Below are 25092 nucleotides of genomic sequence, written 5' to 3'. Positions count from 1 at the left end.
ACGGGCAAAATCTTCTCTTCCCCATGCAAGTCATCAAAAACTGTACGTTCTCTTACTCCGTATGTGACCCATATGGCCCCACGACAGCACTGAAATATAGACAGAATTACTCGTATTATTAAAATCTGTATATTTCTGTATATTAATACATTTCGATTAGTGTCCTGTCCACTTCTTGCTGAAAACTTCCCCACTTCTGAATCTTTCATAGATCTAAAACTGTCTAGATTACTTACAAGAATTACACTACTAATATCTTATTTCAGGACATGTTCGAAGTTCCTGGTTCCTAGACATCCAGGCGATGAAGACGTCAGGTAATTGGCAGTCCATATCGACATGTGCGTTTTTCACGTGAATGTGGTACGAAGATTGAAACAAAAGCAGTGTGGAATGCAATAAACATGTGAACTGCAGTAAGATTCGCATATTTTCATGTAACATGTAGCCTAAACATTGTAACTTGAAATAAAACAGTGACTGTTTAAACAATTTTTTAATCCTATTTCTGTATATTTAAATATTTCAATTTCTCCAGAATCTGTAAAAAAAAAAAAAAAATCTGAAAATTGTCTAGCGGTAAATCCGTAAAAATTTCTATCCTCTACATAAGAATGCAGGTGAACAAAAGTTTTATTACAAACTGCTATTCTGGTTTACTAACTGCCGACCCCAATGAGTAGGATACCCTTCTCATGCCCCTTTGCACGTACAAAAAGCCAGCCTTCGAAACGTTGTGAATTTCCTATTTATTTATAGCAATTGAAAATGCCCAATCTAATGTATTCTTAGCTTACCATTGCTTTATCCCTCTTTAGATAAATATATTGTTTAATTTGTTTGACGAGACTTGGGGTCCACACCTGTGGAGTAGACTAGCGCGTCTGGCCGCAAAACCAGGTGGCCCGGGTTCGATTCCCGGTCGGAGCAAGTTATCTGGTTGAGATTTTTTCCGGGTTTTCCCTAAACCCTGTATGAGCAAATGCTGGGTAACTTTCGGTGTTGGACCCCGGAGTCGTTCCACCGGCATTATCACCTTCATTTCATTCAGACGCTAAATAACCTTAGACGTTGATAAAGCGTCGTAAAATAACCCACTAAAAAAACTCGAGACTTGGTTATGGATAAAATGTTAATATTATTTGGTTTTCGGAGCCGGCTTGTAGGTTTGACTCCTATACACTAAAAATTTCCTTCGAAATTCTTGAATATTGAGCTTTGTAACTACAAAAAACATCCCTTATAAATTGGATTATTTTCACTTCCAAATTCACCTGAACTTTTCATGCGCTAATTTCTCAAAATATTGAGATAATGGCTTTGAATTTGTTCTAATTTAAGATCTCCCTCCAATAAGAGTGTAACATCTGTAATACGCGTTTCAGGAGAAAAAATAATTTCGGGGGCAGATTTCGTTAGACCTATATTTACTAGCAAAACCATTTGATTAATCAAGGATAAAAGTTTATTCAGCTATTGTTACAAATAAATGCTTCAAAATTACTTTTTCCACCGAAGTCGCATATTTCATCAATTTGATGTTACCCATTTTCGAGGAAGGTTTGATTTGTTTTTTTTTTTTTGTTTTGTTTTGTTTTTTTTTTTTTTTTTTTTTTTTTTATAATTTGACGTCCCTTCATCATCGGTAGCACTACAGCCAAGATCGAGCCTCGGTTTCTTTCAGGATTCTTCGCTATTTGTCCCTATCTCTGGCTACAATCCACCAATTCTTCACTCCAAGCCTTTGAACATCTTTCCGTATGCAGTCCTCCCATCGAAGCTTAGGTCTTCCTACTCTCCTCCTTCCCTCAACTTTGTACTCCAGTACTCTTCTGGGTATCTCGTTCTCTTCCATCCTCCTTATATGCCCTGCCCATCTTAGTCTTGAAATCCTGATCGATTGGATGTCGGGATTTATAGAGTTCATATAACTCATTGTTATACTTTAGTCTCCATCCATTGCCATCATCAATAGGGCCAAAAATTCTACGTAATATCTTCCTTTCAAATATATAAAGGCGATGGATATCAGTTTGTCATAGCCAAGTTTCGGAGGCATAATTTGACGTCCGTTACGGTAATAAAATAGGCCTAAAACACCAGATCTGGAGCCAGACAGATGTAAAAACCACTAGGAGAACGACATGGTACTAAGCACCAAAGTTTGAAGCTAAATGAGCTTTCAAAAGCCCAAAAGCACCATATTGGCTACACTGATATTGACGAGAGAAGAGGACATCTTAATCTCAAAAGTGAGACTTCGTCATTTCAGCAGTTGTCCTGGACTTGGTTGTTTATTAAACTACCGTCGAAGATTTATGATTCACGTCACTTTATTTGTAGGGCCACATGAAGACTGTTGAACACCAGAACCCCCTTAAATACTCCAGAACTAGTGGCACTAATAGGTTTTGCTGCAAGTGATGTACAACACTATAAAGTAATGGGCCCGGTCAGAGATCTAGAGAACTCATTTGGTTGTCATCTAAGGAAAGTGAGTGGTAATGCTGAAAGTGAAGTATTGGTTCTCGTTTGCATGGATATGTTGCTAAATTTAAAGGAATATTTACAAGTGACGGGAAAGTTTCATATTGTGCAAAATGTGGGGAAATATGTAAGAGCAGCGATCTCAAGCCAAACAGCATTAGCTGGTAGTAAGCACACCTCCAGGCAAGTACTTTTAGGTGAAACACTTTCCTCTTCCTAATCCTCACCTTGAAAATGTTTTAAATATTATGCAGATTTGTGTAGAACATTTACAGCTGATATTACTTTAGCCTAGTATTCATTGTCGACTACTGGTGCAGCTCAAGCGGTAGTGCATTTGCCTGCTGATTCGAAGTTGCGCTCGGGCGTGGTTCGATTCCCGCTTGGGCTGATTACCTGGTTGGGTTTTTCCTGAGGTTTCCCCAACCATAAAGCAAATGACAGGTAATCTATGGCGAATCTTCGACCTCATCTCGCTATCACCAATTCCATCGATGCTAAATAACCCAGTAGTTGATGCAACGCCGTTAAATAGCCAAGTAAAAAAAGCATTCATTGTCCATTGCAACAACAAAGTGTTTTCATCCGTCGATGTCTCGTCGCAAATGGTAAGTTTTACCTTACGTATAAAATTATTTTGATTAGGTACGTGATATTAAATAAAAATATATGAAGAATATTGGAAGAGAAGGGGGAATGTCAGGATTTTCAGGAGAGCTAATTTAAAGTTCAAAAGTAATTTATTCAAGAAGTGTGTTACAAATGATAAGTACCACCATGAATTTTGAAAGGTGATTATCTGATTAATCTAGTAATTAATATGTTTTATTGTCTAAACATAAACTTCCAATTTTTACCATTATCTCAATTTTCACAAAAAAGTGACATTCCCCCTTTTATTCCTGTGGTCTTCATATGTAAACATTTTATAAACGAGTTTCTACTTTTAGCACATAAAAACAAACATTTAAAGTTTTTTTTTTATCAATAGCAATCTCACTAGTGGTTTTGATTTATCTTGAGAAAATCGGAACTCGAGTGGGATTTGACTGTTAGACGATTAGAAGAAAGTATATAAAGATTAGAAAAAAGAAAATACTCTAATACAATAAGATATTGACTTCTTAAATTCTAAACTGTGTTGTATTATACCATCTTATCATTGAAAATATTCCGCTAGATGGCAGTAGTTCTCTCGTTACCAGTTATGCCAACTATACAATTTTCATTGAACTCTATGGACGACTACTAGTCAAGAAGACTTCGTTGATTCAGTTTCATGTTTATTAAAACAATTGCATTCCACTCCAATTATCAATATATATTAAACAATTTCTGATACATGACTAGCAATAATCTCATACAGCAGAAGCTGTAACATAACCTAAATAATATAAACAAGATAAATGATAGAAAAGTTTTAATTAAGGATGATGAAATAAAAATTCATTTTAAAAGGTACAATTATTGAAAGTACAATGTTGGCAAACAGAGACAAATGTTAGGGAAGTGATAAAAACAAATGACGACAGGGGGAAAGGGAGGTAAGTCAGTATGTACCAATTTTGTACAGTAGCAAATTGAAAGTTTTCAACCAAATATCTTTTATCTATACAGAACCCCCACAAAACTGACTTCTGTCATAGAAAGGATACATATTTGTTTATCCTAACGCAAATGATGAATGAAATTAAATTGATACATATATGAAAACAATACTAAATTCTATCCTAATGTCACACCATTAAGTGCAAAAAGGAGGTTAGTCAACTAAAGCGATGTATTTTATCTGAATGTTACTTCAAGTTCACTTCACTAAACTGTCATTTTATGCAATTTAATCACATTCTTCATTCAACTTGATCTTGGATATGTGTGGTAGATTGATAGGCTTGAGCCTCTACAGAGAAACATTTCTTCAGTTCCTGGAGATCATTGAACTTTTCTTCCGATATGTATAAAAGATCTGAAACAAACATTTCTTCATGTGATATCTTAGCAAACTCTCATTCACCGAAATTAATATTTTAGCCCGATTATAAAGTACTTAAGTACTGAGGACTTGTGAAGCTTACCTTCATAAGCTCTTGGTGGATATACGAATTCGTTGGAGTCCAACTCTGGTACAGGATTTATGTCTGCCCACCTCCCACGCAGTTGTACAGTAGTGGCAAAAAAACGGACCGACCCTTGTAGCTGATACAAAAGAATCCTGTGCTGTGTATTGTGTCAAACTGTGGTAATTTCAATATGGATAGTGAATCTAGAGATATGTACTGCTATTTAATGTAAAAATACGCAGTTATCTTTGCCGAATAGAGGTAGAAATGTAATATTGATGCCAGATAAAAATAAAACTCTGAAAGTTTTTTCGTCTGTAAGTTTGAGGCACTAAAGGAAACAAAAGACGTTAAGAATCGAACAAATGCAACGAATTTCATTGTTACGATTAATTATACAAGATGGATGTGTTTTGTGACTAGCAAAATTTGAATCTGTGACTCTAAGGCCCAATTGTATAAAACTCCCTGACTAAAGATCAACTTTGATCGAAGATCGAAAAGTGAACCGAGTTCAGACACTTCTTCTATTGTATAAAACTTTTCTGCGATCAAATTACCTTGGTTCAAATGCAATCTAAGTTCACGTGAAAATGATTTGGCAACATCGCATAAACAGGTGAAATACGTGATGCGCGGACCATGTTATACAGGTTTGTTCAGTGTTGCCAATCTAGCGACTTTAACTCTTTTTCAACAACAATTTCTTTTAACTTTTATATTGCTTAAATAGGGATTTAGTGACCTTTTTAGCACCCCATAGTGACAAAATGTAAGCTTTCTTTGTTGATAATGAGAAATCTAGCGACTTTACAACTACTTTTTGGCGACTTTCCGTACACTCTGTTGCAGACACTGTTTTTTTTTTTTGTGTAATGTAAATAATGGCGGACAATAAGAAGAAGGCTGACTGTTCTCCAAGTTGTTATCATGTTATGGCGTTTGATACTGCTAAACATAATAAAGCTTTATAAAACGACAATTTTCGTTTAGTAATACAGTTAATTGAACATTTATTAATGTACCTATCATATCCATTAATAATTAATGATTGTTATAAACATAATATAATTATAGGTTATGTTATTTGATAATGCTGAACACGATAGAGCCTTATAAAATATAAGAATGTTTGTGTATTAAGGCAAGAAATTGAAAGAAATATATATAAATGTACCTAACATATCTATTAATATTAATAATAATGGATATTTTATTTGCACAATCTGTCACTCGTATATTTCAAACAGAAAAGAAATAAATGAACTTGGATCATCTAACTTAATCGGAGAAATTTCTTCAGTCAAAGTTGACTTTAGTTTGAGACAAATTAATCTCAGATTAGACTTTATACAACACAAAATTCCAAGTTCAGCTGAAACAAGGATCAATTTAACCTCTGAGCTAAGATTAAATGGTTTATACAATCGGGCCTAAAACCAGCTACAAAGGTCGGTCCGGTTTTTTTTGCCACTATTGTACATTTCTCTGTGAATGACCAGCCGAGGATGTTCTGCTTCAACTTTCAGCTCTTTTAAAGGTCTGGTGGGAAAAGGGCAATTCTTGATGTACTTATTGTTTAAGAAGCTACTTCAGTCTCTGATCAGCCCATCATCCACCTCTATAACTGTGAAGGGTTCAGGCATAAGTCTTGCATTCTGAAATACGCTGATCCAGTCTTGAGGAAGTTCTGTTACAGTTTTTGTTTTTATCAATTCTACATCCTTGTCACATTCCAAATAGGAATGTCTTCGTAAATTGAATGTTACAACTGACCGAAGACGTTTTTTCTCATGAACAATGTAATGTACATATCGGAAGAGGGTATAGTTTTTATTTTGACCTCCTGCAGAGTCACAGAAGACGTTTAAGTGTTGGACTTCAGAATTTAGAATATTCGTTATATATTCATTAAGAAAAGATGGTACCTCATTTGGTCCGTTTCTGCCAGAAGTTTCAGGATGAACGAAGAAAATTGCTTTATTATCAGACAGTTGGTCAGTATTGAAAGAGAAAACGCTTAATTGTCGCTTGTAACACACTATATTTGTACTAATATTGGGGCAGGGGAGATTCTTCTGAAAGTCCATAGAAATAGACTCTACGTGTTGATACTTCCTACTCCTCATTTTTGCTTCTCTTTTGCGACTATAGAAAGTTTCAGCCCCAAATACTACATGAACCTTGCTCTGAGTTTTAATATCCTTGATTTTCTTCTCTAGCTCACATTTTGTCTGATGTTTGCTGCATCTAGTTGAGCTGTTAGTGACTTTTTAAGCACAGTAAATTCATCACAGGAGCTACAAGTGTCAGTTCTGGGGAATCCATATGAGATATTAAAGTTTGTATTAAAATAGTGCGGTAAGTTTCAAAGGACACTAAATTTTCAGGATGTATTTCTTTATACATATTATACATTTTACTGATGTTCAGCTCCTCAGACAGGTATATTTTCTTCGTTTGGTTCCTGCTCTAATGACTTTCACGGCCTTTAAATGATATGTGATCTATAATTAGTCTCTCGGTTTCTACTTTTTTTTTAATAGAGACAGTTGTTTGTACCTGTTCTTGTGTTTGTCTCTAATATCTTTGCCAGTTGCATTGTTCGATGTGATACGTTTTTGAATGTTTTCAAGTCTCTTTTTAGAAATACCATGCACATACCTAAATGCTTTTTGACATATCTCCATTTCCTTCACATTATACTCTTCTGTTACTTTTACCCTCTACTTAAAGCTTTTACTACGGAGGATTGCTTCATCTTCTTCCTTCCTAGGCCTCTTCTGATATGATGAGAAGTAATCAGACCACACAAGTACAATGTTTGTTTCTCCCAAGACTGTAAATTATTGATGTTTCTTATTACGTTATTTTGATTGTGTTCGCCAAGAACATCAAAACACTTCAACTTACTACAAGGATCCCCTTTCTCATGTAACTGAGTTCTCAGCTTTTTGTTAGCATCACTTATCCTACCAAAACGCCTCTTCTTTTTGCAGCCTTGACTAGCATCACAAACTTCATGACATTCACTCATAGCACTGTCTATTTGCTCCATCGTAATAGTCCAACTGACTGCTAATGTATTTGGAAAACAACTGTATTGAAGTAGGAAGCCTTGCTATTCATACTGCTCAAACATGTACGCAACAATGCACAAATACACATTCGGTCAGTATTACCACTTGTATTTTTCCATATGGACTTGCAGTACTGACAAAATACTTCCTTAGATTCACTTACCTCCCTCTTTCACAATTTACTCCTGACTTATACATCTTTCCCTGTGACTTATATTTTAAACTTACAATTTCTCATTGACTAACCATCCTTTAACTCTGCAACTTAGTAGACATAAACTACATCGTTCAGGCTACAAGATAGCACCAAGAACTCATTTCATCCCATGAGATGACTTACCTCCCTTTTCCCCTGTGACCTTCAAATGCGAGGGAAGTGATAAAAAAACAAATGCTAGGGAGGTGATAAAAATTGTAGGATGAGCAGCCATGATTTGTTCCGTTTTATTGGTCAAAAGTAGTAGATAATAGTCACCTAAAAATCCGATCCCTGGTCATCAGCACTGTCGCAGCCAATTCCTCTCTATGGCTCTTTCAGCCGTTGGAGACATTTGTCTTAGTAATAATTGTTTTCTTGACTTGACAGTAAATGGACATATAATAAGGCTCTTTGGCATGAGGTGGACACGAAACTGGCATTCAACTAAAACAGCACAGAAAATAGCATCAGCAATGACACAAAAACCATCATAGGTAGGGTTCACCCTCACTTGTGTGGCTTCTAAGCAGTGTACACTATGGTCGACGTGTCGGTGCACCGTTTTTAAAACTTTTTGAAAACATTTCTTTTTAATTCTATTAATCATCATAACAAGGGATGGAGAAAGAAATACAAAGGAGAATAACACAATCCTGAAAAGCCTTCTGGGCGCTAAAGTTTATACTCCTTGACAGGTCCATAAACCGCAGACTCAGACTAGAGGCTCTTAACTCCTGTGTATTCCCGGTGCTAACATACGGTTGCCAAACCTGGGCCCTCACAGAGAGGCAAAAGACGAACATCGAAATATGCCAAAGGAAAATGGAGAGGAAGATAGTTGGCGTTTCACTTAAAGACAAGGTCTCCAACACGGCACTGCAGAAAACTACAGCTTCTGAGAACATCACAGAAAAAGCCTTCATAACGAAGTGGAAGTGGGGTGGTCATGTAGCAAGGCAGCAACAAGGCAGATGGGCGCGAGAAACTACCATGTGGGACCCGTACATAGGAAGGAGAACACAAGGCAGGCCAAGAAGAAGATGGGCAGATACATTCAAGCAGCAGCTGGGAGGGAACTGGTCAACCATCGCCCGCAACAGGAACGAGTGGAGACAGATAGTGAACAAAATCATATAGAACTAAAATTTGACAAACTATAGTGTATGTGAATGTAAATATTGTTCACGTGAAATAGCTCATCATGTGAACCACACCAACCGAGCTTCCCCTCCTGTAGGAGGCCCTAGCCCTTCATAGGACACAGTGGCTTCATTCATTCATTCATTCATTCATTCATTCATTCATTCATTCATTCATTCATTCATTCATTCATTCATTCATTCATTCATTCATCATAAACCCGTGTGAGGTTGCTAGTCCTCCATCGGGCGCCTCTCCAGGTGGCGGATAGGAGAATGCCTCTCATGCAATATGAGTGGTACTGGGGAAATGAAATACCCAGGGCGGACCAAAACTAGCACCCTTGCCAGGGTTAAGGCGAATACCTCAACGGTGGAAATGGCGGAGATGGTAACCATCGGTATGGCTTTGAAGGCGGAAGAGGCAACCAGACATATCCTGAATTATTAAGTGGAACTGCTGCCTTGTGGTGTGAGGGTATCACAAAGGCTAAGAGATAAATCCCCGACATGTGTACAGGCCGAAAGGAGGCAGCCCCTCCACTACACTAGGAGACTGTGGACCAGTCATCCACATCTCTGAAGTAAATTTTATTACAGAAACCTTAACAAGAGGAACCGGACTGACAATTTGAAGACAACCTTTGGCCCGAAGATGGTTACGGAAATAGGCTGTTGGAACTGATACAATCTGCTCAGATTAGGAAAGCAAATGCAGCGTTCGTACAGCTATACTCGACACGGAAGTCCCACGATATTTCCTTACGAACGAAATTTAATAAAGAATTATTCATCCATGTGGCGTATTTCAATAGCGTGGAAGGTTTTCGTGTAAATTCAATTTATAAATCACTTAATTTGAAGTCCACTGAACGATGCGACAAGATTGCAACACTGTAGCTAAAGAGACAGGTGAATGTAGTTAGCCTGAGTTCGTTGACCTTTTACATGAAGAGAGAAAGAGAGGCGATGTTGCCGGATTGCTGAAACTTCCATCATAATTTTCTAATTAACAGTGCATTTAATCACAAAACGTAATATAGGTTTTCTATTCATTTAAGTGCAACCTATCGTCCCTTTCAGTCTGAAGGGTTATTTCACTTCCACCTTGTTTATCGAGGTGCACGAACCAAAGATGAGAAACACTGGGTTAGTCGATACTGAAAAAAGCATTTCACTTGTGTATTTTATCTGCGTAACGAACATGGTTATAATGTGATTATCTGTTTCAATTTCGGTATAGTCTTCTTTCTTCTATTTTCAAATATGTCGCTTCAATGACCCGTTCCACCAGGTCTCGCTGTCGGCGCGCGAACTGCTCGGTTTGTGGACTACCGGAAATTGGTTGCAATAGTCGTGTAGACAAAAACCATTTCCGAAACCTCGTACGTTGCTATGGTGGCTAATGACCTGAATACTTCCGTTATCTAACACTACCAATCTGATGGGTCATTAGCGTGCTACGCTGGCCTCTGTAATCCAGCCCTGCACTGCTTTCAGGAATACCCAACACAGTAGCCTACAACTTGAAAACTTATCTACACCACATCTTCTACACAAGTATAGAATAATTACCCATGTTTCTTGCAAAATAATGTGTAGTGTCTACTATGACTACGTGGATAGCGCGTGCGCTTCTGAAATAATTCGTCCGTGGTTCGATTCCTGGCATGAGCCAAAATTGATTTTCATTCCACGGGACTTGGAATTTTGTACTTACTTACTTGCTTACTTACTGGCTTTTAAGGAACCCGTAGGTTCATTGCCGCCCTCACATAAGCCCGCCATTGGTCCCTATCCTGAGCAAGATTAATCCAGTCTCTACCATCATATCCTACCTCCCACAAATGCATTTTAATATTGTCTTCCCATCTACGTCTCGGTCTCCCCAAAGGTCTTTTTCCCTCCGGCCTCCCAACTAACACTCTATATGCATTTCTGGATTCGCCCATACGTGCTACATGTCCTGCCCATCTCAAACGTCTGGATTTTATGTTCCTAATTATGTCAGGAAGTTTGTACTGAGATTTATAAATTTTCCAGCCTTTAATTGAATGTACTGTATATATTTTTTTGTTGAAAATATAAGCGATAGGCTTTTCCTAATCAGGGATTGTCATAAGGAGGCCTAGGGTACCGCTTGAAGTTACTAAACCACGGACAACTGTGTTGTATAGATCGAGGGAAATGGAGATGGAGAGTGCACTTCTTGCCTCTGCATGTAAACATTCAATCACAGTAGGGTACAAAATAAATGTTCACGTTTACACATATAAAATATACAGTGCATTTCTAATACAGAAAGCAATAGCCTAACATTACATGTTTCAATTTATATTATATTATACTTACTTAATGGCTTTTAAGGGACCCGCAGGTTCATTGCCGCCCTCACATAAGCCCACTATCGGCCCCTAACCTGTGCAAGATCAATCCAGTCTCTATCATCATATCCCACCTCCCTCAAATTCATTTTTATATTATCCTCCCAGCTACGTCTCGGCCTCCCCAAACGTCTTTTTCCTCCAGCCTTCCAAATAACACACTATATGCATTTCTGGATGCTCCCACACGTGCTACATGCCCTGTCCATCTCAAACGTCTGGATTTAATGTTCCTAATTATGTCAGGTGAAGAATACAATGCGTCAGTTCTGCGTTGTGTAACTTTCTCCTGTAAATTCATCCCTCTTAGCGCCAAATGTTTTCCTAAGAACCTTGTTCTCAACACCCTTAATCTCTCTTCCCCTCTCTCAAAGTGGGAGTCCAAGTTTCACAACCGGCAATATAAGTGTTTTATAAATTCTAACTTTCAGATTTTTTGACAGCAGACTAGATGACAAAAGCTTCTCAACCGAATAATAACAGGCATTTCCCATATTTATTCTGCGTTTAATTTCCTCCCGAGTGTCATTTGTATGTGTTACTGTTGCTCCAAGATATCTGAATTTCTCTACCTCTTCGAAGGATAAATTTCCAACTTTTATATTTCCATTTCGTATAAAATTCTGATCACGAAACATAATCATATACTTTGTCTTTTCAGGATTTACTTCCAAACCTATCGCTTTACTTGCTTCAAGTTATTTTCAATTTAAGTATAATATTATCTTCGTTATCCTCTGATTGAGATTCTGGCTGATATGTATATCTATTATTAGGCATTGCATCTCACTTGACGATATGTGTCAGAGGAAAACAATTGCTTGTATGCATCTGAAGTCTGATTAGTGTAATATGTAGCTAATCGGCGATGTATGCAATGCAGGAGGAAAGCAACTGACCACTCTACCCCATTATCTCCTGGCCTAGTTGCCTCATACGTGATGCCTTGTTGGTATCACTTATGAGGTTCAGACCTGTCTTGGACAGTTGACCAACAACAACAATTATGTTCATTTCTTGGTTTATATTAAATAAAACATATTGTTTTCTAAATGTTTTATCCAAATATTGTTTTTTTTTATTGTAATGTAATTAGTTTCAGACGAGTCTATTTCTGTGAACTACATTTTATAATTACAGTAGGCCTATTGTGTTTATGTTGCTGTTTTTCCTTATTTTGTAATTTATGTAGGCCTACAATTACAAATAGTATGTGTTCTGTAATTCTAATAATAAAGTTTTATTATTATTATTATTATTATTATTATTATTATTATTATTATTATTATTATTATTATTATGCGCTCGCCTGCCGATCGGGATTTGCGCTCGGGCGCGGATTCGATTCCCGCTTGGGTTTTTTCCGAGGTTTTTCCCAATCATAAGGCAAATGTCAGGTAATCTATGGCGAATCCTCGACCTAATTTCGCCAAATATAATCTCACTGTCACCAATTACATCGATGTTAATAACCTCGTAGTTAATACAGCGTCATTAAATAACCAAGTAAATTAAAAAAAATATTATTATTATTATTATTATTATTATTATTATTATTATTATATTACTACAATTGTTGTCCCGCGCCGTAGCGTCGCGGTCTAAGCATCCCGCCTAGGACTCGCGTTACGGAATGCGCGCTGGTTCGAGTCCTCATGGGGAAAGAAATTTTCTCATGAAATTTCGGCCAGTGTATGGGACCGGTGCCCACCCAGCATCGTGATGCACTTGGGGAGCTACGATAGGTAGCGAAATCCGGTTGCGAATACCAGCTATAACGGCTGGGGGGATCATCGTGCTAACCACACGATACCTCCATTGGTTGGATGATCGTCCACCTCTGCTTCGGCATGTGGGCGTGAGGCCAGCAGCCGGCTGGTCGGTCTAGGCCCTTCACGGGCTGTAGCGCCACGGATTATTATTATTACAATTGTTACAAAGTACCTTTGTAAATAGTATTGCCCTGTATAACAGTTTATAGAACTAAGAATAATTTTACGTTTCTACATCCTAAAGACGATAATGCGATGTATTCTAACCAACGTAATATTTATGTTTGTCTTTGCAGGCGAACACTTAATTTTTTTCTTGTATTGCTCCGTCCAACTAACATTATGTACGTATGAGGGGAGGGACTACCTTGCCAGCTGCTTTGTAAACACTGTATTATTCTGTGTGTACTTAACTTCAGAGTAAATGTGCCTCAACTTCGAAGTATAATTATTACATAAATAGTTTCAATAGAGGTGCTGTGATCGAAATGACGTAGGTGGTGTAATGTTTATCCTTGGATTAGACAGTAGTATAGGCTATAGCAGGCAGTTGTTCGGATGTTTTCGGAACTTCCAATGGATGTTCCATGTCGATCGTAAAATTTTATAGATTGTGTGTCGACACGTTTACTTAGTAGAGTTTATATTGAACCTCTGCTATCCTGACCACCGAGACCATCTGCAATAATTGATAACGTAAGTTAAAGAAATTATTTAAACTTCAGTATTGGTACGCATTACACACGAGACTGTTGTCTCATTTGTGTTTCGTTATTTTATTAAGAAATGAAACTAAGAGATTGTTTACCTTTACAAGCATACATACAGAGTGGAAGTGAAATAATCTTGCAGATTGAAAGGGACGATGGGGCACACTGAAATGAATAGAAAAACCAATATTACGTTTTGTGATTAAATACACGGTTAATTAGAAAATTAAGTTGGAAGTTTCAACAGTCGGGCAACATCAACGCTTCTCGTGATACAGATGTAAGAGGTCAACGAACTCGGTAACTCTGTAGATGAGCTGTTTTCTGGCGCTGTGTTGCAACTAAAGGCTGGTTCACAATAAACCGGGAACGAGAACCAGAATGAAAACGAGAAGCAGATGACGTGAATATGACAATTTTTGAGTCACAATAAACCGAGAACGTAGACGACTATGCATATCGATATGTATGTCAATAACGATATGTAAAGTCGATATTACGCATTCTGATGTTATTTGTGAATAATTGACCAATGGCGTACTCTCATGAGTACAAGGCAGCCAACATAAACACAGGTTAACCAACTTCAAAATTTCAACTGAAACACTTCATTAGGTACGGTACTATAAATATGCCCATACATCTTTATTATCACAACCTATTTTAAGTCTACCATAACGTAAAATAATTAGAGAAGAAACATCTGTAATAGAACAAAAATGAACACAACAGTAGTTATTGAATTGAAGCATGAATATGTAGTGTGTAATACAACCAATACAGTAATAAAATATGATTCGCTTCCGATCGGTGTTCAAAGATGCAGCTGTTGAAAGCCACGTATTCTCCTTCATTTTCTCATCTTTATACGAGGCGCGCCGCTTATCGTAAACGTGAGGATTTTCCTCAACACTCAATATTAGAATCTCATCAAATAAAACTTGCTCCATGATGCACAGCACAGAACACAATAATGCATAGGTTATGTCACGGTCTCCTTGCTACAAAATATACGACGACAAAATAGCTCTTAGATGGCAATAGAATGAATCTAGTGGGCTGTGATCGGAAACGTGAACGCCAAAGTTGAAACTTAGCCAACTCTCCGTTCCCGATCCCGGGCTCCGGCAAGCTTTTCGTTAATTGTGAATGCTCACATTTAAATGTACACATTTAACAATTTTACCGTTTTCGTTCCGATTCTCGTTTCCGGTTTATTGTGAACCAGCCTTAACTCTCAGCGTGAAGAGACTTTAATTTAGATGTTTTTAAAATTAAATTTACACGAAAATCGTCCACAATATTAAAATACGCTAGAGGGATAAATTATTCTTTATTAGTTTTCCTGTCGATATGGACAAACTAGTGTCACTGTAATAACACTTTCTTATAATCCTAACGTGTCTCCATTTGGTTCTGTACATTTCCTACATTATTGAATTACTGAAGTAATTCTTAATTTCCAGAATATACAAACAGATAAACTGTCGTAACTATAGTTAATTGTTTATTGCACGATTATTTACTTACATTAAAGCTAAACATTTACACCTCTGGATGCCCCATTGATACATAAATCTGTGTACAAAACATCTGGTATTTATCTTAAAATCCTGAATTTTGCAGTGAGTTTCAAATCTTTAAACTCGATTTTCTCAAAACAATATTTTGGTAGTTACGACAGTTTAGTTCTGAGAGTGCCATTGTATTGTATTATATTGTATTGTATTGTATTGTATTGTATTGTATTGTATTTATTAACATTCCATGGTATTCATACATTGCTTCACAGCTGGAATATGGAACAAGTAAAAAAAAAAAAAAACTTAATACTATTATAAAGTCTTAGGGCCGTATTCATAGACATTTTTAGCGCGGGCTTTCGGTGGATGATCAGCGTTTTTCGTATTCATAAACCAGTGTTAGCGATAGGATATGATTTGAATTCTGTACTAGTAACCAGTGGATAGCCGGGGCTAGCTTAGTACGCTCGTAGCGCGTGCTGCGAAATGTCTATGAATAGCACCCTTAATTTATAGTCACAATCTAGATGAAATATATACAGAAGAGATTTACAATATAGTCTACTAGTACAACACAAAGTTTTAGTATCAATTTCATGAAGTGTTATTGAATGTCATGAATTCACCTACAGAATAGAAGGCGTGAGAAATTAGCTACTTCTTTAATTTGGCCCTAAATAATCTTATGTTTTGAGTTTCATTTTTTATATCTATAGGGAGGCTATTAAAAATTTTACTGCCATATAACGCACTCCTTTTTAATAGCATGATAGACTTGCCGATGGAGTATGAAAGTCATTTTTTGACGTGTATTTATGCTATGAACTGTTGAATTAGATACAAAGTTTTCACGAAGCGAAGCTTGAGTTTTGAGGGTACTAGGAACAATAGACTGTGCAGGTACTATTTCGCATTGTCTGTAACGAGGCGATAGTAGCGATCCTAGTGGTTAGCAACTACCTATAGATGCATATTTACTAATTGACTTGAGCTTCGTGACTGTATGTACTAGACTGTGGTACTAGTGAAACTATATGTTATGTTTGTAATTGCTAATTATGGGAATGACAGATTTGTACTGGAATGCATCAAATCCGCCTCGTCCAAAGATGAATGATGAGAAATAAAATAAAATAAATAAGGCTAAAATGAAATTTAAGTGTGAAAATCCTCGAAGAAGAGAGACTTTCAGTCGGTGTGTCATAAGTAGGCCCCGTGAAAAGTATTGCTATCAGCTTAGTATGCAACATAGCATACCTGCTTTGAGAGGGATGGAGTAAATAACGATAGACAGCGTGACGTTGGCAGTAGTACATTTTGGTTCATGAGAAATGAAGTAATACATGAGAGTCTCATTATTTGTGCGTCCTTTTGACTGGTTTCCAGTGATTAGCTATGAAGCTTATAAAGTGCAATTCTAATGTATTCTCATTAAGAGACATAAATATTTAATTGTACTTGACATAGACCTACTGGTAATAATATTATTTACGTATTGATGCGTTGAAATGAACTATGACACGCATGTGCAACTCATGTAACGTGTATCATATTCGGATAACGTGTTTCAAGAAACTTAGCAGATTTCTTCATATAGCTTGCAGCATCTGTAACATTTTATAGTAACATATTTTCGAATTGCACACATGATGGCCATAGCAACTCCATAGCACTCTCAAAAAGTTCACATATAATAATAATAATAATAATAATAATAATAATAATAATAATAATAATAATAATAATAATAATAATAATAATAATAATAATGATTTATTTTAGCTGGCAGAGTTAAGGCCGCAAGGCCTTCTCTTCCACTCAACCAGCAAAAAGTGTATATACATATGCATGAACTTACAAAGAATTCAACAATTTGATTTAGATGAGAGTTACATGTATACAAGAGTTATTTACGAATTAAACAACAATTCATGGATATGATAGGTACATTCATAAATTTTCAATTAACTGTATTACTAAACGAAAATTGTCGTTTTATAAAGCTTTATTATGTATAGCAGTATCAAACACCGTAACATAACAATTTGGAGAACGGTCAATCTTCTTCTTATTGTCCGCCACTATTTACAACGCACAAAACAAACCAGTGTCTCCAACAGATTGTGCGGAAAGTCGCCAAAAAGTAGTTGGAAAGTCGCTAGATTTCTTATTATCAACAAAGAAAGATTAAATTTTGTCACTATGGGGTGGTAAAAAGGTCGCTAAATCCCTATTTAAGCAATATAAAAGTTACAAGAAATTGTCGTTGAAAAAGAGTTAAAGTCGCTAGATTGGCAACACTGAACAAACCTGTACAACATGGTCCGCGCATCACATACTTCACCTGTTTATGCGATGTTGCCAAATCCTTTTCACGTGAACTCAGATTGCATTTGAACCAAGGTAATTTGATCGCAGAAAAGTTTTATACAATAGAAGAAGTGTCTGAACTAATTAAACTAAAATACATAGAATGTTAATATGTCTAAAGAAAAAAGCAACATTGTAGTCAGTAATATTTTAAATCAGTATGATTGGAGTGAAATGCTAATAAGGTTATCTTTTAAGCTGTTCTTAAAGGTGTTTGTTGTCTTGCAGCCCCTAATATATTGTCTTGCAGCCCCTAATAAATGGTGGAATATGGTGGAATATTAACCCTCTCTAACATTTCACTCATTAAGAGATAGGGTCTACAGCAACATTCCGCACTAAGGGTACCGACAACCACTTTTGCAACATGACGTCCAACAGAGTCCATACTTTCATCTATAGAAACCCATATCTTCTCATTTTGTAATTTACACTTCACTTCACGCAGACATTTCTCATATGCATATTGCACATACTTCTTCCGCAGTGTTGCTACATTAGGAATTTGTCTTCCAGTGTACTTTTCTGAAAAGCCACGGAGTTTCGCGTTTCGTAATTGGTTTAACGGAATATTTGAAGCAATAAACGCGACACACATATCTTCATAAAATGATCGTTCAAGTAGTTGTGAAGAAGATTCGTGCTATACCTTGCTTAAATTCTGTTGTCTGTTACATGCGAGTTTATGCTTATTGCTATTTATATGTTTCTTAACGTTGCATGCCATGTCGGCTGCCAATTTCACAAAACAGTTCATTACCATGGATGGAAAACACATTTTCTCCATATTGACGAACATATTTCCTTAGTGGTTCTATCTTGCGTACTTTTGGTCTCGGCATTCTGAAGACCCGTGTCGACTGCTTTTGACTGCGTTGTACTAAGCTACGCCGGCACTACTCCTACCTGCACAGTGATGCGTGCAAGAGTCCTCGGTTCATAAACATTAGCTATACTACATCGCGCGTTTCCCTGTAAGCAATACTTTCTCCGGGGTCTGGTCATAAGGAATTTATCGTACTAGACTAGTTTGAACTTATGACCCTTTGGTATAACATCAAACACTGAGGGCACTCCATCAAAGAGAGGGTGCAAGAGAAATTATGATAGACGGATTAAAATGTAAGACTCGAAAAGGGAGAGAGAGCATCTGTTACTACGACGAGGTTCCGTACTAACTTGCACATCGATTTTAGACTGCAGGTGAACGATATCAGAAAGGGCACGCGAGTGGCTCATTTATGCAGTGTCACCCTGAGGAAATAATATTCTCACTAATACGTTTTTAATGTTCTAACCAAAACACCAAGGCGCAGTTTATACTGGGGGAGCTGTTATTCCCTTCGTTTAAGTCTCAACTAAAGTTTCTTGTAGACCTATGTGTATTGTCAATTATTGTGAGTGAAACATCACTTTTTAAGTGTGTATAGAAGAGGGTTCAGAATCACCCTCAATTTGCTTAAGGTAATAGTGAACAGTATTGGCTTTCACAACAGCGCTATAAAATAAATACTCACAGAATCACACAGGATGTTCCCCAGGAAACAGGTTTTGCTCAGGTAAATGCTGTAGAACTTTTAGGGCCGATTGTATAAACCATTTAATCTTAGATCAGAGGTTAAATTGATCCTCGTTCTAGCTGAACTTGGAATTTTGTGTTGTATAAAGTCTAATCTGAGATTAATTTGTCTCAAACTAAAGTCAATTTTGAAGAAATTTCTCCAATTAAGTTAGATGATCCAAGTTCAGTTATTTCTTTTCTGTTTGAAATATAAGAGTGGCAGATTGTGCAAATAAAATGTCCATTATTATTATTATTATTATTATTATTATTATTATTATCATTATTATTATTATTATTATTATTATTGTATTGTATTTATTAACATTCCATGGTATTCATACATGCTTACAGCTAGAATATGGAACAAGTCAAAACACTTAATACTATTATAAAATCTTAATTTATAGTCACAGTCTAGATGAAATATATACAGACGGGATTTACAATATAGTCTACTAGTACAACACATAGTTTTAGTATCAATTTCATGAAGTGGTATTGAATGTCATGAATTCACCTACAGAATAGAAGGCGTGAGAAATTAGGTACTTCTTTAATTTGGCCCTAAATAATTTTATGTTTTGAGTTTCATTTTTTATATCGATAGGGAGGCTATTAAAAATTTTTACTGCCATATAGCGCACTCCTTTTTGATAGCACGATAGACTTGCCGATGGAGTATGAAAGTCATTTTTTTGACGTGTATTTATGCTATGAACTGTTGAATTAGTTACAAAGTTTTCACGATTACATACGAGGAAGACTATTAACGAAAAGATATACTGACAAGCCATGGGCATTATTATTATTGTTATTAATAGATATGGTAGTACATTTATATATATATATTTTTTTTTTCAATTTCTTGCCTTAATATACAAACATTCTTATATTTTATAAGGCTTTATCGTGTTCAGCAGTATCAAATTACATAACCTATATTATGTTTATAACAACCATTAATTATTCATGGATATGATAGGTACATTCATAAATGTTCAATTAACTGTATTACTAAACGAAAATTGTCGTTTTATAAAGCTTTATTATGTTTAGCAGTATCAAACACCATAACATAACAATTTGGAGAACGGTCAATCTTCTTCTTATTGTCCACCATTATTTACAACGCACAAAACAAACCAGTGTCTCCAACAGAGTGTACGGAAAGTCGCCAAAAAGTAGTTGGAAAGTCGCTAGATTTCTCATTATTAACAAAGAAAGATTAAATTTTGTCACTATGGGGTGCTAAAAAGGTCGCTAAATCCCTATGTAAGCAATATAAAAGTTAAACGAAATTGTCGTCGAAAAAGAGTTAAAGTCGCTATATTGGCGACACTGAACAAACCTGTACAACATGGTCCGCGCATCACATACTTCACCTGTTTATGCGATGTTGCCAAATCCTTTTCACGTGAACTTAGATTGTATTTGAACCTAGGTAATTTGATCGCAGAAAAATTTTATACAATACAAGAAGTGTCTGAACTCGGTTCACTTTCTGATCTTCGATCAAAGTTGATCTTTAGTCAGGGAGATTTATACTATTGTGTATATTTCTCCTGGATCGAAAGTGGAAAGATTTCTTGTATTATCTGGTATGAACAGATAAGATATTGAACCGACGTCACAGTGAGAGCATTAGTATACAGCTGACTTCAATTCAGTGCCGTTCAGTTTAATTCGTGGTATTTCAGTACACACATACGAACAACAAGTTTTCATTTAAGATACGGATATTACGAAGAAATCGTACAAACATTGTTGTGCTATATTTCTAACGAAATATCCTGGCGAACAACCGTTCGACTCAACAATTCAGAATTTAGTGAAAAAAGTTACAGAAACCGGCTCAGTTTTTTAAATAGAAAAGAAGGTTAAAAAATCGAATTTTTTAGTTTATTTGTACACATTTCTACATCTGTGGTCGTATTGCGTGTTTGTAGGATCTGTAGGTATAGGCTACCAGTAGGCCGTTTTGATTGTTTTTGAATTCCTGTTTCCATTGTGTGTTGTAGATGACTTATGTTCATGCAACTGATTATAGATTTTGATTAATGTTTATGATATTGGTAATTGAGGCGGTGATGAATCAGTACATGTAAATTCCCAATCTGGAATTTGCCTTTTTTTTTTTTTTTTGGTCAAGTTTATTTATTTAACATGTCGATGGTGTTCAGATGAAAGGACGTATCCTACAAAAGAAAAATACTTCAGAAACAGCTATAATTAAATTTTAACACATTATTATTATTAGTTACTTTATATGAAGTAATGTAAACATATATTTATGTTTTGTAATTAAATTTTAACTAATTACAATAATTACAGCAAAAAAGTCACATTAAAAAAATGAGGATTAAACCCTTGTCATATCGCGTGTTTAGGGTCAGTGGGTGTACAAGTAGGCCATCTTTACTATTGCTGAGTTCCTCTTTCTATTATGTTGTAGATGGCTTGTGTTCATGTTAACTGATTATAGATTTTGATTAATGTTTACAGAAAATACTTTTTTCTTTAAAAGAAACTATGAATGTTCACTTTCAGACTCATGTTAAATTGCTTGGTTTGACTCTTCATACCAAAATGGACTGGGATCGTCATATAGATATACTTTGTATTAAATTATCTAGAGTTATTTCTCTGTTAAGACAATTGAAAACTTTGGTATCCAAATCTTATCTTAGAATATCATATTATGCTTTTTTTAATAGCTTATTTTTGTATGGGATTCGTATTTAAGGTAAATCAAAATTACTTATCTTGCAAAAAAAAAAAAAAGACCTTACGTATCATTACGGCTGCCCCTTTTAATGCTCATTGCAGGCCGTTATTTAAACAAGAGAAAATACTGACTGTAGTGAATCTTTATTTATTTTAATGTTTACTTAGAGTAAAAAAAGGAATAAATAGCTATAGTAGTGGACGAGGTGTACATAATTATAATACCAGATCCAATTATCTTCTACTTCAACCGGCAGTTAGATTGAATAAATCGAAGTGTTGGCTTGATTCAATGTCTCTAAAATTATTCAACAAACTATCTTATGAGGCTCATAGTGTTACTTTATCTAGATTTAGAAACGTTTTACGAAAATGGCTTTTTTATAATCCTTTTTATAATGTGAGTGAATATATTGGACAAGCAGGAACCCTTCACTTCTAATTTTAATTTCAATTTGTTTTTTAATCTGCACTTGTGTGTTTTTGTATTGACTGACTATGCCCATAGCATTTGTTTTATATTTATGGCTGTAATTAAATTAAATTAAATAATATTGGTGATTGAGGCGGTGATGAATCATGGCATGTAAATTTCAAATCCAGAATTTGCCTTTGTGACTAAAGGAAACCATAAAAAAACTCAGATTGGTTGGTCATGGGTCGGTAAAATCGAGTCCTAACTGAAAAAAAAAAAAACTCGAAGAGATAGCCTATAGACTATATTGCGTTCCATAATGTTTGACAGGCGACATAAACATTGCCGGAGAGGAAGGCTAATGAGCCAATGGCAGAATTCACGTTTCAATCTTATCTTGAAATTGGGCGGTCTGAAGCGTTCTACCTCCGCCCAACTTCAAGATAAACGTGGATCGTGACCTCTCACATTGGTTGATTAGCAAGTAGGCCTATCCCCCATTATATACCTGGAGAAAATATATTACAAACTGAATGTTAATGATACATATCTACCTAGAATTTATATTTTATTCCGAAATTACTTGGAATGTTTATATCTCCAGTATGTTTCAAAGAATCACAAACAAAATTTACCAACCAACACCTCACTACCTTCTTCCCCAATAGAATTTCAAATAAGCTTCTTACAGTGGCTCACAGTGAAAATGATATACTAAGTATTTAATGTCCATCATCATCCATTTCATAGCCAGGGTTAAGTTCATCGTGCGATGTGCTGCACTTATACAGAACAATTCACAGAACAGGAGTGGTAAGCACAGTAGGTCTCAGACTGCAGTGCAAGCCTTCGGGTTCCTCCTGCTTAAAAGAGAAACAAAGTATATTATTAGCAATTTAAATAATTACATAAGTGAATGAATGAAATAAGTAAATAAATAAATAAATGGAGGAATAAATAAATAAATAAATAAATAAATAAATAAATAAATAAATAAATAAATAAATAAATAAATAAATGAACAAACTCGCAAACAAATAAACAAGTAAAAATAGGCCTATAAACAAATAAATCAACAAAGGAATACTTAAATAAATAAGTAAATAACTAAATAAATAAAATTAATAAATCACTCAATAAGCAAAAAAATAAGACATTACACAAATAAGTAAATAAATAAATAAATAAATAAATAAATAAATAAATAAATAAATAAATAAATAAATAAATAAATAAATAAATAAATAAATAAGTGAATATGTAAATAAATGAACAAACTCGCAAACAAATAAGCAAGTAAATATAGGCCTATAAACAAATAAATCAACAAAGGAATACTTAAATAAATAAGTAAATAACTAAATAAATAAAATTAATAAATCACTCAATAAGAAAAAAAATAAGACATTACACAAATAAGTAAGTAAATAAATAAATAAATAAATAAATAAATAAATAAATAAATAAATAAATAAATAAATAAATAAATAAGTGAATATGTAAATAAATGAAGAAACTCGCAAACAAATAAACAAGTAAATATAGGCCTATAAACAAATAAATCAACAAAGGAATACTTAAATAAATAAGTAAATAACTAAATAAATAAAATTAATAAATCACTCAATAAGCAAAAAAATAAGACATTACACAAATAAGTAAATAAATAAATAAATAAATAAATAAATAAATAAATAAATAAGTGAATATGTAAATAAATGAAGAAACTCGCAAACAAATAAACAAATAAGTATAGGCTTATTAACAAATAAATCAACAAAGGAATACTTAAATAAATAAGTAAATAACTAAATAAATAAAATTAATAAATCACTCAATAAGAAAAAAAATAAGACATTACACAAATAAGTAAATAAATAAATAAATAAAAAAATAAATAAATAAATAAATAAATAAGTGAATATATAAATAAATGAAGAAACTCGCAAACAAATAAACAAGTAAATATAGGCCTATAAACAAATAAATCAACAAAGGAATACTTAAATAAATAAGTAAATAACTAAATAAATAAAATTAATAAATCACTCAATAAGAAAAAAAATAAGACATTACACAAATAAGTAAATAAATAAATAAATAAAAAAATAAAAAAATAAATAAATAAATAAATAAATAAGTGAATATATAAATAAATGAAGAAACTCGCAAACAAATAAACAAGTAAATATAGGCCTATAAACAAATAAATCAACAAAGGAATACTTAAATAAATAAGTAAATAACTAAATAAATAAAATTAATAAATCACTCAATAAGAAAAAAATAAGACATTACACAAATAAGTAAATAAATAAATAAATAAATAAATAAATAAATAAATAAATAAATAAATAAGTGAATATATAAATAAATGAAGAAACTCGCAAACAAATAAACAAGTAAATATAGGCCTATAAACAAATAAATCAACAAAGGAATACTTAAATAAATAAGTAAATAACTAAATAAATAAAATTAATAAATCACTCAATAAGCAAAAAAATAAGAAATTACACAAATAAGTAAATAAATAAATAAATAAATAAATAAATAAATAAATAAATAAGTGAATATGTAAATAAATGACCAAACTCGCAAACAAATAAACAAGTAAATATAGGCCTATAAAGAAATAAATCAACAAAGGAATACTTAAATAAAT

At 34.5% G+C, this 25092-nt stretch overlaps 1 protein-coding gene across 2 annotated transcripts in view; it reads left to right on the top strand.

Annotated features, from left to right (window-relative positions):
- Window positions 1-13698: 13698 nt before the first annotated feature.
- Window positions 13699-25092, top strand: part of LOC138709419 (lactosylceramide 4-alpha-galactosyltransferase-like) — a 227267-nt gene continuing 215873 nt past the window's right edge. The window contains exon 1 of one of the 2 annotated variants that reach the window (XM_069840169.1): window positions 13699-13817. The gene's annotated coding sequence lies outside the window, so the exon portion shown is untranslated. The remainder of the gene's footprint in view (window positions 13818-25092) is intronic. The other variant, XM_069840160.1, reaches the window with a different exon arrangement.

The sequence above is a fragment of the Periplaneta americana genome, chromosome 11 (assembly GCF_040183065.1).
Source record: "Periplaneta americana isolate PAMFEO1 chromosome 11, P.americana_PAMFEO1_priV1, whole genome shotgun sequence".
Classification (NCBI taxonomy): domain Eukaryota; kingdom Metazoa; phylum Arthropoda; class Insecta; order Blattodea; family Blattidae; genus Periplaneta; species Periplaneta americana.
The sequence above is the reverse complement of the archived record's forward strand: the minus strand, read 5'-3'. Positions and strand labels throughout refer to the sequence as shown.